The sequence below is a fragment of the Lissotriton helveticus genome, chromosome 10, assembly GCF_964261635.1.
Source record: "Lissotriton helveticus chromosome 10, aLisHel1.1, whole genome shotgun sequence".
Taxonomy (NCBI): Eukaryota; Metazoa; Chordata; class Amphibia; order Caudata; family Salamandridae; genus Lissotriton; species Lissotriton helveticus.
Window position 1 is genome coordinate 451,926,089 of NC_136071.1, and position 15,039 is coordinate 451,941,127.

A 15,039-nucleotide genomic window follows, 5' to 3' on the forward strand; every position below is an offset into this window, starting at 1 on the left:
GATAAAAACAGACAGTGAGAATGCCTACAAAAGCTCAGAGGAAAAAGCAACAGAAGTAACTACAGTATGTATGCAGAACTGAAACATACAAAGGGCATAATGCACAATAAGTAGTGAAAGAAAAAAGGGCTACAAAGTAATTTCTTAAAAATATATGTGGACACCTGCAAAGATTACAAAATAATAACAAATAAAAACCAAACTATGAAACAGAATAAGAGTAGACAAAATCTATATTACAAGAACAGGAACAAATGTAACAAAGATGGACACACCTTAACCAGGAGACAGAAGCCGTTTAAGGAAATCAGAGCCAGGATGTTTCATAGTAGAGTGGTTTTAAATCTACTGAGAAATATGAAGAAGTATAGAAAAAGGAGAGAGGCACTGAAACAGAAAGAATGAGTTGAGGGAGTAATTGATAAGGCCTTTGCTTTGAATAGAAAGCTTATCATTTTGATTATAAAAAGATTGAAGATGCCTGACAAAATGATGTTGTACATGAGGAGACAAAACCAGAAGAAAAGATTAGTAATAGAGGTAACTTTTATACAGTTTTTTGTGCAAAATGGATGCATACTTCTACTACAGAGCCTTTCTTTAATGAAGAAAGCTATCTCCAGGATGACACATTAGTCAATGCTATTGATGAAGAGGACGATTTTATGAAATGAAGAATTTCACTCCTATAACAAAAGAGGTGATAGTATCTAGAAATGTAGAACAAGTTATTGCAGAAGAGGTACAGGAAGGCATAGTCAGGCACTATATACAAATGGAATTGTAGTAGTGTTTGTAGTATTCATCAGCAATTCATTGATATACTAAGAACATTTCTACATATCTTTCCATGGAAACATTTTAAATACAAAGTAAGTACTTTACACGGATTAGATCCTTGCAAGCTTAGAAAGTATACACATTTTGAGGGACACCCACTAGCATTTTTTATAAACTAAAGAGTGCCAAAGCACCTTTCATCATTTCAGGATGCAAGCTGTACACCTCTCAACAATGTGGACTTTAATTAGGAGGCTGTACTATGTAAAAAAACTCTTACTTTATGTTTAGGAGAAACGAAGAGAGCATTTTTGCATGGTACTGTGGCAGAGGTAGAAAAGGTTTGTGATGATGTGCAGTTTTTTCTTTTGTCCAGAACAGGACTCTATATATAATGAAGAGTTGGTAACAGGAGGAGTTGCAGAACAGGACACAGATATTATAGTTGATAGTTTCGAAGAAGACATTACAACATTTAACACAGTGGTCTCTGAAAAACCAGAGTATGTTTGTATATGTTGCCAAAACGCTCATTACAAGATTCAAACACAGACTGTTGATTTGTATCTAAAAAGTGAAAAAGAAAATAAAGATAACTGGCAAAAGTTTGCTGTGTACTTATTTGTAGCAGAACGCTTTGACTTTTCCAGCCAGCAAGTTATGTGTAAGTACTTTTAAAATAATTAGAGGATAATAAAATGCCAGCTAGAGCTGTGCATAACAAGTTGGTATTGGTTCTCATTCCAGAACCACTTCAATGTTTAAATGTTTATGAGTCAATTCTTATCCAAAGTATACAAACATTTCAGGCTATAGACCATATGGTGCCCGAGACAGGCAAGCTACCACCAACAGAGCAACAAAAAGGTCTAAAATGTAGAGTAGTGTGCTGGATTAGTGGTGTTTTCTCAAAATGTTCAGCAGGATGCTCAAGTATTTTTAATGGTAATGCTAGGACTATTAGAGGAAGACTATGTGACTATCAATGAATTATTTGGCTTAACTCATAATTGGAACCAATAATTGTGAACATTGTGAATTCACCTCTAGTACTGAAAACAATTCTGAACTACTTGATGTTACCAGATTTTAAAGCTGTGGACTTTGAACATTTCACCAAAAAACGTCCATCAAGAAATGACCTGTCCAAACTGCAGTTCAGACCTGAGGTCTATGTTGTTACTGTTAAAGGTATTGAAAATATGTCATAGTTATGATGCAAAGATGAGGAGAATGTGGTACTAAATTAGACAGTGAAATTACAAACTTTGTAGCTGGACAAATTTTCATTTTTTTAAAACTTCTTTTTATTTTAATAACAAGCTCATAATACAGTTTGAATATTGATCGTACAGTACATACAAATTCACATTTTGACACCGTAACCCTCCCTTAGGGTAGACTCCCAAATTGTGTATGGGGTTCTCAGCCTTTCCTCCATGCCCCCCAGTTTGTTTCCGCAGTGAGATAACATTTGTGTCTTTATTGTAACATGGACTGTAACTGAATCTCTCAGTCCGGTCATGGCCGGAGTATTGGCCCTCTGTAATTCTTCCATGGGGACCATATTTGGCACATTTGTTAGAGCACCTTATGCCTTACACATCACTTCCTTTGCTTTCTGGCACCAGTCCATATCTGCTCCCCATTTTGCTACTGTCAGGGGATGTGAGGCCCCCCATTTGCTTGCTATATTTCTCTTGCCACTCCAGCTGCAAGTGCCCACCATATCCTGGTGTGACGTGGCCATTCATCTTTGCCTTGAATCATCAGTATTAACCCTTTTGCACACATTGATACCTTCCTCCCCAGAGCCCCAGCCATTTTGTCAGTCACCCCCTTCCAGTAACCTGGTATCACCGGACAATCCCAGAGAATATGATAGAGGGATCCCTCCTGTTTACAGCCTCTTGCACATATGGGTGATTCCCCACTTCCCAATTTGTGTAGCAGGGTGCGTGAGTAATACATGCGATGCAGGATTTTTTATTGTATAATCCTGAATCTGGCTCAAATTGCCATGTCCTGGGGGCTCCGCCGGGCCTCCACTCATTCCTCATCTTCTGTGTCTCTCACGTCCTCCGCCCAAGTCTGCTGAAGCTGTCCCATCAAGTCTGGGGAATTATGTATTAATTCTTGGTATATCACCGATATTACCTATTCAGGGATGGGGTCAGCTAGTCGTCTATCCTCCAAAGGGGAGATGTCAGGGAGACAGGTACCCTCTCAGATATGCTTCCTGAGCATGTGGCTGAGCTGATAGTAGTGAAGGCTCTGTGCAGGGGTGTTAGAAATGGGGCTCTCTAGTTGGCAAGGGTTTGCACCTTTGTCCAGGTAGGGTCCCTTCCTTCGAGTACGGATAAGGGAGTTACACTCCTAAAACAACCCCTGGTCATCCCCTTGGTAGCTTGGCACGAGCACTCAGGCTTATCTGAGAGGCAGCGTGTAAAGCATTTGCACATAACCAACAGTAACACAGTATAATCACTACAAAAGGACACCACACCAGTTAATAGTAAAATATCCAATATTTCTATATACTTACTACCAAAAACTATAAAAATCCACAATACAGTACTTAGAAATCTTCAGTCATCAAAATAGACTTGAAATATAGTTATTGAAGTCAATAGCTCTGTCTCGGGCTATCACGGTGTTGTGAACAACAAATCCAAACAGTTCTTGCTGACCGCGGTGTCGAGGGCTAACTATAGTGTCAGGAAGACCCGCAAAGCAATAGTGTTGAAATGAAGAAATTAAACGAAGACACTACTGCAGGTAAGGAAGTGCTTCTTTATTCCGATCATCCACTCTCCTCAACTGTCATTGTCATTGTCAACATTCTAATGCAAGCTCTCAGTGGAACATTCTAAGTGGGAGCAGAGGAGAGGGGGAGGGGGAAGACACTAATATGGGAAAAGAGAGAACTTGATGAATTACAACACACCTCCCTTCCTAGGGGAGAAAGGAAAAGCAACTTAGACAAAGTCAACAGTGGGTTACAACACATTTTCCAGATGGGAGAATGGTAGAGACTTAAACGATGTCAACCAGCCAATCGCCACTCCAAGTCTGTCCATTTTGTAGGCGGAGCACATTCTTGCTGAAGAAGCCATCTTTGATTTTTTATACCAAATGTTGTAGCTTCAGGCCCTATTAGCTTAGCCTATATCTAAATCCTCCATCTTGGGTAGTTCTGCCCTTTCACAGATCAGAGAAATGCTGTCCTTGCATTTCTCTATGCCCAGACGAGATACATGACACACCGCTTGCACAATATTCTTTTAGCAATAACAGATTTCACAACATCACTCGTCTCCTTGCTTATGTTGCAGTTTTGGATGGAAATATACCAAGCCATGACAGCTTGCATTTGATTGACTGACCCCAATACTGCCCTTCAAATCACATGGTTAGCTACAGTATGCATGTGTCGGGCCTTACAAGGAGATTTCTTGTTACAGATATTTGTCCATTGGCTGTAATAATCATGGTGGACGGTGCCACGTATAATAATTCTTGCTACGTATCATATGGGTGGTTTTTGTGGTTTATGTCTATAAAGTATGCCAAACACATCAACTCTTTGGACATTCAGGCTTCTATGCTGATTGTTTCCGTGTCACGTGTATTTGGTGTTTTGTTGTTCTTTAATAAATCTACCATCTTCTGAGCTGACAATGAACTGTGGTCGTGTTATTTCTATTGTTTATTATTTCTTGTATTACAGATTTCACTTCTACATTTTGGTGGAGAATGCAGCCCCAGACTTCGTGGTGACATCGCCAGCCGCGGCTGCTGCGCTGGGTTTCCTTTGGAGTTCGGATCTGAGGTTCGATTACTTTTTTTGTTCTGTCCTTCTCTCTGCTTCTCTCCATTGGATACCGGTGGTCTGCATGTCCGTGAGCTACTTTGTTTATCATATTTCTGGTTCCTGCTCTGTTTCTCTGTTCTTTCTCAGCTCAGTTTCTGTGGTGATTGCGTCCTTGTTTTCTTCTCATCTGCTTGGGCTCTCTCTTCTTCCTCTTCCTCTTGGCTTTGTCCGGTTTGTCTGGACGGCTTCTTGGTATGTCTTGGTTGTCGGTGATGACGATTGTTACCTTACTCTGTGCCTTTCTCGTGGCTCTTGTTATTTATTTTCTCTTTTTTCATCATTCTGCTGAGGATTGCGCCCCTAATACTCCTGTTTAGCCTGAGCTCTTTCCCTTTTTCTCTCTTGCACACTCCCTGGTTCTTGGCCTCTGTCGGTTGTTTCGTGCCTCTGTGCTCCTTTCTGATGTGCTGCTTTTGCCTTTGTTCCTAGTATTGGCTCTGAAGGCTCTCCGCCCCCACCGGTGATGGCGAACTTCACGCACGTTCCATGCTCGCAGTGACTCCCTGACGCCCATGCGAGTTGGCTTGTCACGGTCCGAGGGAAGGCAAACTACTGCAGTCCCCTGTCTTGCCAGTGAGGGTCCGGGTTGGGGGTGGACAGCCTCCACTGCTGCCACTAATGGTCTGGTGCAGAGGTCAGTGGGTTTGGCGGACTTCGTGTGCAGGAGGTGAGTGTTTGGGGATTTTTGTCCTCTGGTGTTGGTTGAGCGGGAGGGCCCTTCTTCTTGGTGGGGTTTCCTGTACTGCTCTCATGGTGGGTTGTAGCCAATTGCTCCCCGGATTGTGGTGGCACCTGGCATTGCACCACGGCCTTGTTGGGCTTATGCAGGTGCGGCTCCTTAGTGTAGTTCTGTTGTTTTGGTCCTATTTCCTTCCCTTCTTTTTTTCCCGGTGCTCTAATTGTGGTCTGTTTTTTTTTTTTCTTTCTCTCCCTCTGCTGCGGCCGTTCTGTGTCTGTGCCTTGGGGCAGGCCCTCGGCACATACAGGGGGGTATCCTTGATTGTTATTGCTCTGTGCCTCGAGTTCATTGCATTTCTGTGTATGTCTTGATAAATGCCTTATTTAGGATTCTGGTGCAATACGCTTAGTGACTGACTTGACTGCGACTGTTCCTGATACTCTGACTTAACCACGTGTGTTGGCTGGCTGCCTTAGTGCAAATAGCATGACAATGTATTAACAGCTTGCCTGCCCTGTTATCGTCCGGTGACCCAGGGATTACTTACCCGGTACCCGTATTTTGAGTCACACTCACCCACTTCTAGGGCCCTACAGGTGCTACACACACTCACCACACATTTTGCGGCACTGCTGTAGAGGACCCTAGGTTGTTTATTTGTTTATCTGTTTATTTGTTTATCTGTTCCTTGTGAATATCTGGACGGCGGAAGAGAGTTCACCATCTCTGTCTTCTTTGTATGATTGACATGTGCATGAAAATTTGCATATGTTCTGAGTGTTTTCGAAGTCTCTCTGTTCAGCCGCCCTCTTCTCCCAGTTTATGGGGTCTGTGGAAAAGTAAATTTTGCCATGTTCTGTGTCCCTACGTGTCATCCATCATATGTTATGTGTGCATGATTAATATGCATATGTTATTCCCCATGTTCGATTAAAAGACGCAATTACAGTTGTGTCCATCTCTAGTATGTCAGTTTCCAGTTCTCGTTAATAATACGAGTATCAGGCCTATGTAAAGTTATGTTGCCACGTTTTCCAGTGTGCACGTTATTTCATTGAAAGTCCCCGTTTCTAGGCCTCAAAAGGGCCCGGACACCAGATTCAGCTCCTGTCTCCTGAAGCCCTCGCTGAGGAGCGATGCAGCCCCCACCTGTATCCTCGACCCTTCACTTACTTCCTGCCTCTCAGTGCCCGGTGCAGCCTGGCTCTGCCTCTGAGTCTGCCAAGACTATGTTATGATTCCAGTTATCAGTTCAGCCCTCCTTCCCTGCATTCCTAAAACTACTGAATCGCATCAATAGTTTCCGTCATTGTCTAGCCTTCAGGGCTCCATGTTAGAGAAATACTGTATTTAATGGTCATTTAATATTCTTCATCACGCACTACATGTAGAATAATGCATGTTCCAGTCTTAGAGTCTGTTAGCCTTTCCCCTCTTGACTTCTAGTTTATATCAACATGTTCCCTAAACATCAGATACTAGATAGGGTTTAGGTACATGTCGCTCCGACCCTCCAGACTTCAGTCTCTGCTCCTAGCACAGAGTTCATAGCCCCCAGCTTCTCCTAGTAATACGTCATTGCCAGTTTGCGCGCACCACCAGGTTAGAGGTCCCGGCTCCTTAGGTAGCCCCCTCCAATGTTTCCGCCCCATTCATGACATATTCTGTTACGTTTGCATCACATGTCTATGTATACGCCCTGTTACACCCAGTTACACCTACTTTCGCCCTTATCTTTCGCGACTGCTACGCGTCACACCTACTGCTCCACCCACTGCTACGCCCATTGCAATGTAATGCTATGTGTTTGCGTTATGTATATATGCTCATGTATTGTTATTAAAAGTTAGAGCTAGCCATTCCAGATCCTGTCCCCGGCAGCTGCCGGGCCACGCTAGTCCACTCCGGCCCCCCTGCCGGGCCTTGCCATTCTGTTCCCATGCAGGTTGTCCTGATCCTGTCCTTTATGCTGTAATAAACCTGCAAAACTCCCACTACCTCGAATCTTGACTCTTATTTTATTGAGCTATCTGTTATTCATTCATGCACTCAAAAATAGGGTATTATTTATTTATTTACCACATAATGGCGCCCGAACAGGGACTTGCCCTTTCCCCACGCGTCGGTGAAGCCACGCCGACCCCCTGACCCTCTGCAGTCGTGACGGAACTCTTCTGCGCAGTGGCAGATATTTCTGCTCAAGTATCCCTCAGGCCCACGGAGGAGACGGAGGAGGCGGTCCAGCATCCAGACGAGACGGTGGAGGAACGCGGCGAGTCCCGACCAGAGCCCAAGCCAAGAGTCCAAGGTCCGAGGTATCCGGAGGTCCACCCGTAACTGAAGTCCGAAGTCCGAATTTCGTCGTCCGTCGTCGTAGCAGTCCAGTCCAGTCCGAGGCCTTCCGTTCTTGCTGCCCGGTGAGTACCGTTACTGGGGTGGTATCTAGACAGGGTCAATTTAATTGACTCTGGTCTGTGGGTTGGTGGTACACAGTCCCACAAACGAAGTGTCCACTTCGGTGGATGCGGGTCCTGACGTGTCTCTTTATGAGACCGGTAAGTTTCGTACTGTTCCAGCAGTGCATCTAGTTTCTGTTCTAGTCAGTTTCTGTTCTCGAGAAAATTTATGTGTTCTGTTCTCAGTATTTCCAGGTAGTATTCTGTTCGAACTGTTATTTTAAATGTTTTTCATGTATTTCAATGTCGTGGTATGAATGGGGAATAAGTATCGTGTTCATTGTGTATTGTATTGTGTCTAGATTACAGTTCAGTCATGCCCATATTTTCCAAGTTACGTCAGTTAAAAACTAGAAAGGGTCTGCTGGAAGCAGCAGTTCCCGTCCCGCCCAGGGACAGTCCAGGTCACTTTATGTATCAGAAACATGGCATAAGTGCCATATTATATCTAGATTTATGGGTAGAGTATACCAAGGAGCTGGAAGAAAAGTATAGATGGCCCGTATCAGGTACGTGGGATGCCGAGTGCATCATGAGAGTAGAAGAGGCATTATGGAAAAAGAAAGCCAGACAATCACAGAAAGATGCCATTGAGTTATGGCGCAAAGAAGCTCATAAAAGAACCGAAAAAGAAATCAGAAAATCAGAATTAAGTAGAGAATCCCAAGAGCGAGCCCAAGAAAAAGAACTAATCGAGATAGGTGAACAAGTCAAAACTGAACAGAGAGACAGACAGAGGAATGCCCTTATTAAAGGTATGTATCCTCTTCTTGCCGAGGGCTTGCCAAAAGCGACCCCGGAGGCATCCAGTAATTTTCCGTCACCATTAGTTCCGACCAAGCTACGTCACAAACCGACCGCAGCTGATATTTTTATTTCGTCCTATCTGGACGACACAGTCCCTGAATATGCAAATCCTGTTCGCGCTCCGCCAGTCCCAGTAAATCAGGCACACCCCGCTCCTCCAGATACCGGGGCACCCCATGCAGTACCTGCTACGGTACCCCCGGTCCAGTCAGCATTTCAATTTCCCGCTCCGCCACGAAGAATATCAGTCGACGATTCTAGTCTAGGGGCCGCAGGAGGAGGTCCTCCTCAAACCCCGCCGCCACGCAAGCGTTTATCAGCACTCGAATTACATGCTCAAGCATCACAGCGTACTCCCAAGAGTAATAAGTCTGTTGCAGAAATCAGGCAAGCCCTTGGCGAATGTGCCTATGACCCAGTCCCAGGCGAGAATAATATGGTTTTATATTCGGTACGCGTAAGGAGGGTGACCGAGTATCTAGTCACCCTACCAAACATGAAAGAAGATCTAGACAGAATATATCGTTTCATCCGTACAGGGGATGATCCAGAAAGTATTAGTGATGCCATGTCTCAAAGGAAAGCTGAGATCCAGCGTATGATATTAAAGTTTTTAATTAACTGTCTAATAAGAGAACAAGATTACCCGTCTAAAGATCAGGCCGAAATGAAAATCCTGACAAAGTGGAGTGATAATATAGCCGAGGGTAAGCACAATACCATTAGTGCCATGGAGAGTATGTACAAGAAAATCCGTAGAGAAATAATAAAGATACACGAACAACGTAAAGCAGCACAAGTAAGCGAGAAAGAAAGTAACTCTGATCCTGAAGAGGAAGACGACGAGAATACCGCCAGAATAGCGTATGTAGGAAAATCTAGATTTCCAGATCGCCATTTACGCCTAGAACACAAGTCAATTTTCCATCATTCAGCACCAGAACAAGGTTCCCTAGAACAAGTATTTCAAGCTACCGATCACATTCTAAAATCACGAATCGGTTACAGTGAATTAAGTACCATGCATGAACAAGAACTAGCCCGATCAGCAGTCCGATGGATTACTGATTCTACCACTTTTCCAGACGAAATAGTGGCACAAATGTTTCTGAAATTGCCCCCAGCCGAGCAGCGACTGGTGGGTATGTATATGATCCAGCACCTCATTACTCTGTATGAGGGTCAGCACTCTGATCCAGGTCCGTTACACGATATCCTGAACGAGTTACTCCAGTATAGATGGAGAGGTCTAGGTACCGATTTAATTAGTGTCATTCTAGAACAGCGCCACAAATATAGAACGTTTCTGAACCCGCATTTTGTTCATGTCTCACCCCCAGAAAGTAAACCATTTTACATGGAAAGACAGAACCCGTTACGAGAAGTGCATCCAGTTAAGACAGAGGATGGTGAAATGCAACGAGTGTTTGTTTACACCCCGATTACAAAGATGGAACTCCTCGAAATGAAGAAATTAATTCCCTGTCATGACAAAGATCCAGCAGGGTTCCATAGAGAATTAAAAGACATGCTCCGTATGGGAGAATACACTTACCCAGATATCATTAAAATGTTAAAGGTCCTGTTGCCCGCAGGGGTGTATGAAAAGCTAAAGGAAAAAGAATGGGAGGTGGGAGAGAAAAAGATAGATTGGGCAGTTCTAGAAGCTGAAGATAAGTCACGTGTACCAGGTACCGGTCTAGGAGAGAAATGTAAAGAATTACCAGAATTATTGATTCAAGTTTTACCCAGATTATTAACAACGAAAAAGGAAGACTGGGATGCAATCTCAGCCTGTAAACAGAAACAAGAAGAAGACATTAGTGATTTTTATTCTAGGTTTGAAAAATGCTTTAGCATCAATAGTGGTCTCAAGACAAGTAGCGAGTCATACCCTCATCTCTTTGTTACTAAATTAGTCGAGAATTCAAGTCCACAAGTTAAAAATCGAGTTTTGAAAGTCGAAAGTACCTGGCAAGCTAATACTCCGTCCCAGATGTTACAGATGCTCCAATACCACCAGAATAGAATCAGGGAAGAGCAAGAACACGAGAGAAAACGTATGAAAGACACGAAAATGAAAGTACTAGTTGCACAATCCGTTCCTCAAGACAGTCAGAAGAGGGGTCCGAATCAAGTCAGTCATCCTGCGGCTCCCGTTAAAGGGAACTGCAACTATTGTAAACAGCCAGGTCATTTTATAAACGAGTGTGCAGTTCTGAAACACAACATAGCTACCGGTAAAACAAAAGAAAGACCACGTCCGCCTAGACAAGAGCAAGTTTCACAGACTCCTCAGCCACAGAATGCACAACCGACAGTTACAGTACCGCAGCCTATTGCTGCAACACAGCATGTCACACAGCAGATGTACCAGTATGCACAGTCTGAGTATCCAGAGTATCAGCAGTATTCATGAAACAGCCTAGAGAGGGAGGTAGGCTTGCCTCTCATCGAGATACCTGTAGATCAAGAAGGTCCCTATGTTCATAGTCAAGTATTAGGGAAAGACAGAAAGTTTTTGATTGATACAGGGGCAAGTAGGACCACAATTAGTCACGCCGAAGTTCCAGGGGCTCCGCTCTCAGGCTCTAGAAATGTTTCCCTTGGATTTTCAGGTAAACCCATTATAAATGAAATATCAAAGCCAGTCACTCTAGAAGTAGGTCCATTGTCCCGCACTACTGATCTGTTACTTACTAAGTCATGTCCAGAAAATCTATTAGGCATTAAAACACTGAAAGAGTTAGGTGCAGTTATATGTTGTTCCCCAGAGGGAATACGTCTGTTCCTACGTGACTTTAAGGGTCACTATGTTTTACGTGATTTTGATCCCAGACTGTCTAATGTTCCGCAGCATTTATGGGCGCAAGGTCCAACTGATGTAGGGTACATGCAAATCACACCCCATCGTGTGACTCTCAAACCAGGTGTAGTGTTACCACGAATCAGACAGTACAGATTGCCACCTGAGGCTGTAGCAGCCTTGTCCAAAATTATTGACGAGCTCATCGCTCAAGGAGTGGTTGTAGAAACTGACTCCAACGTATGCAATTCTCCGATCATTCCAGTCATGAAACGTACTGATCCAAATGCACCCCCAGTATATCGATTAGTGATCGACCTACGAGAACTTAATAAATGTATTATTCCTCAGTACCCAGTTGTCCCAGATATCTCTTCCCTATTGACAGCCATTGATTCCGAAGCCATGTTCTTTACAGTAATCGACCTCAAGAACGCATTTTTTAGTGTTCCAATTCATCCAGACAGCCAGTTTCTTTTCGGATTCTGTTTAAATGGAAGGAGCTATATGTTCACACGCGCTCCTCAAGGTTTCACAGAAAGTCCTAGTATTTACAGTCAAGCACTTAAGAGACAACTAGACAACATTCACATGCCAACTGACACTGCCCTGCTCCAGTATGTCGATGATCTACTGATCACAGCCCGTTCTGAACGTGACTGCGAGCGAGCGTCACTGACGGTTCTGTATTTCCTAGCCGAGATGGGGCACAAGGTGTCCCCTTCGAAGCTTCAATTCTGTGTCCAGCAAGTGGTATACTTAGGACACTTACTGTCCAAGAGGGGTAGGCAGTTGACACCAGACCGTATCCAGTTAATAGCGAGTCTTCCTCAGCCCAAGACCCAGAAGGAGGTACGTGCCTTTATCGGCCTTACTTCTTATTGTAGACAATGGATTCCTCAGTATGCATTTCTAGCCAAGCCACTGATACAGTTAACGACACAGGAGGCAGCCGCACCGACTGTTCTCCCTTGGACATCTGAACATACACTGAGTTTCAACGAGTTAAAGAAAGCTTTATGCCAAGCTCCAGTTCTAGCCACACCGAACTACAGTAAGCCTTTTACACTTTTCGTCACAGAACGTGAAGGTACAGCATTATCTGTTCTCACACAAGATCAAGCAGGACAAAACAAGCCCTGTGCTTATTTTTCGAGCACATTAGATCCAGTCGCCCAGGCGTTGCCTGCGTGCCTCAAGTCAGTTGCAGCCACAGCACTAGCTATCAGACAAAGTGATTCCATAGTTTTAGGACACTCCCTGACAGTACAGGTTCCACACTCAGTGGAAGTTCTTCTGAACCGAACACAAACTCAGCACTTGACAATTGCACGTTTAACAGGTTATGAATTGACACTGTTCCAGCCACACATAGAAATCAGACGCTGCAACGTCCTGAACCCTGCTACACTGTTACCATCCGCTAAATCAAATCCTGACCCACATGATTGTGTGGAAGTAGTTAACATTATGACAAAACCAAGACAAGATCTGACAGATATTCCATTACCAGATCCCGACCTGACACTTTATGTGGATGGTTCATGCATGAGAACTAGTACAGGAGATCTAGTCGCCGCGTATGCAGTGACTACTGACACTGAAGTTATAGAGACACACCGTATTGACACTCTGTCCGCTCAAGCAGCAGAGCTAGTTGCTCTGACACAAGCCTGTATACACGCCAAGAACCTGAAAGTTAATATTTACACAGATTCACGCTACGCATTTGGAGTTGTACACGACTTTGGAGTGCTCTGGCAGGAGAGAGGTTTCATGACTTCTCATGGAACCAAGATTCAGCATGGTCTCCTTATCCAAGCTCTATTAGATGCAATACATTTACCGACATCCATTGCCATCATGAAGTGCAAGGCACACACGAAAGTCACTGATATTATTTCCCAGGGTAACGATCTAGCAGATCGCACAGCCAAGCTTACAGCACAGACTCCAGACATTCCAGTTAACATGACACATACTCCAGATCCGACTACATGTATGACAGTTAAGGACCCTACTCAAGATGTCATAGATATCCAGTTACATGCTACTCCCGATGAAATCAAGAAATGGTACGAACAAGGAGGGGTCCAGACAGATCAAGGATGGGTAACGAAGGGTAGAACCGCATGGTTTCTCCCCGACTCTATGGTTCAAGTCATTATCAATACCGCACATAGTCCAGCACATTTAGGGGAAAAAGCTATGTTAGATAGTATCCAGAACATTTGGTTCAACAAGCATTTACGAGCTGCAGCTAAGCAGAAAGTCCGTACCTGTATGATATGTTGTCAGTTCAATCCAGGTAAAAGTGTCCCGGTGGAACAAGGTGGTTTCCAGCCTCCTGACCACCCTTTTGAAGTCCTCCAGATGGATTATATTCAGATGGAGCGATGTCGAGGTTTCAAGTATGTCCTTGTAGTTGTATGCGCTTTGTCCAGGTGGACAGAAGCATATCCAGTCCCAGATTACACAGCCACGACCACTGCCAAGCAGTTGGTTCGTGAATTCTTCCCTCGTTATGGACTCCCTAGAGTCGTATATTCTGATAACGGCCAGCCATTCTCCTCAGAGTTAATGAAGCACGTTTCCCTTTTGTTAGGGTACCAGTGGAAGTTCCATTGTGTACGCCATCCTGAAGCAGCCGGTCTCGTTGAGAGACATAATCAGACCCTGAAAATCCGCATCGCCAAAGTTTGTAAAGAAAAAGGTGTGGACTGGCTAGTAGCTCTGCCAGTTGCTCTATTTTACATGCGCATGGTCGCACATTCCAGATCAGGTCTGTCCCCGTACGAGGTCGTTTTCGGCCGCCCCCCAAATATGTGGGGTACTCCTAGACCCCGAAGTATTACCGATGTTTCAAGTAATATGCTGACAGATTACCTAGCTTCCTTGATGTCTGCCCTCAACTCATGTCGTTCACAGGTTGCCGCCGCATTTCCAGACAATACCGAGGTGGCACCGCATGAAATCGTTCCAGGATCCATGGTGATGGTCCGCAACTTTGACAGATCAAGTCCGCTGGAGCCTCGCTGGAAGGAGCCCCGACGAGTCCTCCTCACCACCCGTACAGCCGTGAAGTTGGAAGGACGCAAAGGCTGGGTGCACCTTTCTCATATAAAACAATTTAATGGACTGAAACCCGTCTTTAAGAACATTTCCCAGGATTTGAAGGATTGCCAAAGCATTGTTCTCAAGGACTGTCCCGCAAATGACATTGATTCAAAACCCCCCCTGTTAGAGAAAACTCCGCAGCAGGAGTATAAACAGAAACTACGGTCTAGTAAAATAAGTCAGCCAGTTTGATTGTCTAAGTCCTCCCCTAGGTGAAACGGTTAGACTGTTTCTGACATGTATAAAATAGACCCCCATAGTGAGAGAGTCAGTCAAAACTCAATCCGATGTATCGTTTTTCTATGTTTCATATTGTTTCTCAGCATTATGATTTCCTGCACTAGTTATGCATTTTACCTGTGTTTCTCAGTTTCACATGTAAATAAGTCTTCTAATGTTACAGCAGAGCACACGTTTAGTGATCTGCCCCCTCATGAACTCTCTTACCGCCTCGCTATGCGTAATAACTCCTTTATCCGCATGTTACATTACTCACACCAGACCAGCAATGCCACTAATT